Genomic DNA, 3,590 nt, shown 5'->3' with positions numbered 1-3,590 from the left:
CATTTATAGAATTTTTGGCAAATTCTCAGCCATCAACGGGTTTGATGAGCCTTTACCGACTACCGTTTGAGTCAGGCTAGCATGCAGATTGTTTAAGTCCGTTCCGCATGTGACGTTAAGCTAAAAGAGTTAACCCTTTTAGTGCTACGATATTGAATACGTAGACTTTGTCTTTCTCCTGTGAAAAGACTAAACAGCGACGTGTATCAGACGTTGACTTAGGGTTTTTGGCTAACCCTTAGCCCTCAACGGATTTGACGTGCTCTTACCGATTACCGTTTGAATCGGGCTTACATGCGGATTGTTTTAAGCCCATTCCACATGTGACGTTGTGCTAAAGGAATGAACTCCCTTAGACTTGATGCTACGACTTCGAATACGTAGACTTCGCCATTGTTACGGGAATTGACTACCCGGCAACGTGTGTTAGACGCTGACGTATCCCTACTTAGGCTTCAGGATAAAATTCTCCAGACTGGAATTCTGGTGTCTTATTCAATCGGAGAAAGACTAAACCGGCAACGCGTGTTAGGCGTTGACTTATCCCTACTTAGGATTCGGGATAAAATTCCCCGTGCGTGTGAAGCACGGATTTTGGTGTTATTAATAACAACCTGCCACAATATTGAATATGTGAGCTTTTGTCCTTTTTACGGTTAAGCACTAACCGACAACGCGTATTAGGCGTTGACTTATCCCTTCTTAGGATTCAGGATAAAATTCCCCAAACTAGAATTCTGGTGTCTTCTTCAATTGGTGAAAGACTAAACCGGCAATGCGTGTTAGGCGTTGACTTATCCCTACTTAGGATTCGGGATAAAATTCCCCGTGCGTGTGAAGCACGGATTTTGGTGTTATTAATAACAACCTGCCACAATATTGAATATGTGGGCTTTTGTCCTTTTTACGGTTAAGCACTAACCGGCAATGCGTATTAGGCATTGACTTATCCCTTCTTAGGATTCGGGATAAAATTCCCTAGACTGGAATTCTGGTGTCTTCTTCAATCGATGAAAGACTAAACCGACAATGCGTGTTAGGCGTTGACTTATCCCTACTTATTATTCGGGATATAATTCCCCGTACCTGTGAGGCACAGATTTTGGGAGTTGAAAAAGGTGGTGTCTTCTCTTGGGGCAAAGACGAACCCGAAATGGGAGAGGAAGAATTTTATATTCTATCTCCTGACACTGAGGAAGAAGAATTTTATATTCTATCTTCAGCTGGAAATGAGACTCGAGGTGGGATCTCCACCCCCAGAATCCGGAAAGGTGAAACTAAGAGTGGGATCTCCACTCCGAGAATCGAAAAGATTCAGATAACCCTAACTGTCGGAAGGTTTGATTACCGAACTAAAGATGAGTTTCTCGTTTATCGAGAGTGAATTATGGTTTTGGTCCTAACTGTAGGAAGGTTTGACCAAGTAGGAGTTTGAGATGACCCTAACTGTAGCAAGGTTTGATCACTCGATCTGAAAGTGGACCTCTCGTTCATTGGAGGAATCAAGATGGGATTTTGGTTTTGGCCCTAACTTTTATAGGTTTGACCAAGGAAGTAGTGGAAGTGGGGGTCTGAGATGATCTTACCTTTTATAGGCTTGATCGCTCAATTTAAAAATGGACCTCTCGTTCATGGAAGGAATCGAGAGGGGACTCTAGTTGTGGCCCTAACTATAGGAAGGTTTGACCAGGTAGACAGTGAGAGTGGGAGTACAAATCATAACGAGAGTGTTGACTCATACAAATCACAGTGGGGTTTAATGTTTATCACTTTGTTCGTAATGATCGGGTTATCCCTAAGAAAATTACATGTATCATTCTTCCGAGAACATCCCATTACATGAATCATCCACCCCCAGCTTCTTCGCGAAACTGGGTTTATCATTGTATTCGGTTACATGATCGGGTTATCCTTAAGAATATTACGTATAAAAATTCTCCAGGAACTTCCCGTCAATTGTAGAAAACAGTTTAGACTCATACACCTATTAGAGTATTAGGGAGCAGTTTAACCTCTTATACCGGTCGGAGGATTGAGAAGCGGTTTATACTCGTATACTCTTCGGAGTGTTAAGAAGCAGTTTATACTCTTATACTTGTCGGAGTCTTAAGAAGCAGTTTATACTCATATACTTGTCGGAGTACTAAGAAGTAGTTTATACTCTTATACTTGTCAGAGTCTTAAGAAGCAGTTTATACTCATATACTTGTCGGAGTAGCGCCGTTCTCATTTGGCTTATCCCAGCGTTATGACGCCGGCTTCAACCAAAGTCTGAATGATATTCTTTAAAGTAAAGCAAGCCTTGGTGGGATGAAGGATCCTCCTGTGATACGCGCAGTACTTCGGATCCGCAGTATTGTCAGCTTCTTCCTGATTCATGATGGGTGGCAGCTTGATCTTATTGTTTTCAAGGAGGGTCTCGAAGATGGCTGGAACATCTTCGTCCTTGAATGAGTACTCTTTTTGGAGCATCGAATCCGAAATCTTCTGCTGTCTTCGGGGCTGCTGTTGTGATGTCTGATTAACATCAACAACTGTTGTATGTACCATCCCTTCATCATGGGATACGAGACTCGAATTCAGAGGGTTAACCATCGGTTGGTTTCTTTCGACCTTCCTCCTTCTGAGGAAGCGTTCGGCCTGTTCTCCGCACACCTTCAACTCTTTCCAGGTATTGAGCGGCTCTACTCCCATAACGTCCAAGATGTTAATGGACAAATTGTTATGACAGGTCTGCAAGACGAATCCCTCCGTGATGGGATCCTTGCAGTTTATTGCCTGATTGCGAAAGCGTTTGATGAAGGCATCTACTGACTCTCTGTCTTTCTGCTTCTCATCGAAGAGTGTCCTGATTGACACCTTGGCGTCATCCTCAAAGAAATGAGAGAGGAACATGCTCTCCAGGTCCTCCCAGCTGTTGATACTTCCAGGTTTGAGACGGCGGTACCAATCGAATGCAGGCCCGCGAAGAGTGCCAACGAATGACCGAACCATCAAGGCTTCATTGCCGGAGATCATACCCAAGTGGGACTTGAAGTAGATCAGGTGCTGAGAGGGTGAGCTCTTCCCGTCGAATGGTGTGAAGTTGATCAGGTTGAACTTCGCCGGATACGGGATCAATTCCCATTCTCTTGGGCAAGGACACGAAATCCCGGTCCTTTTCACCTCTCAAGCAGACATCAGAGCATTAATTTTGGTCTCGAGGTCCTTCATCTTTTCGTCCTCATCTATATCCTGTTTTGAACAATTTTCGAGAGGAATAATGCGGCCACCCCAGCGTTATCATCATTGGTGGGTCCACCCCCAACGTCGTTATTTTTAATGGGGCCACCCCCATTCATCCACATCTGAATCGCTACCTGCTTGGTTAGCAGTGCTGCAACGGCTGGATTCACCTAGCTGATTTGACAAAGTTCAGAATTGTTGGTCGTGCATTTGTCTCATCTCCTGCATAACCATTTCTATTTCGATTTTGAATGCTTCTTTTTTCTTGGCTAGAGCATCCTCAATGATTTTGGCTATTTGCTCGGTGTTGATCATGAACACTTCCCGAGCTTGTCCTATGCTAGACGTTGTATCGTCAGAGGCGA

Source organism: Asparagus officinalis, chromosome 4 (genome assembly GCF_001876935.1).
Source record: "Asparagus officinalis chromosome 4, Aspof.V1, whole genome shotgun sequence".
NCBI lineage: Eukaryota > Viridiplantae > Streptophyta > Magnoliopsida > Asparagales > Asparagaceae > Asparagus > Asparagus officinalis.
This window is presented reverse-complemented; position numbering follows the sequence as displayed.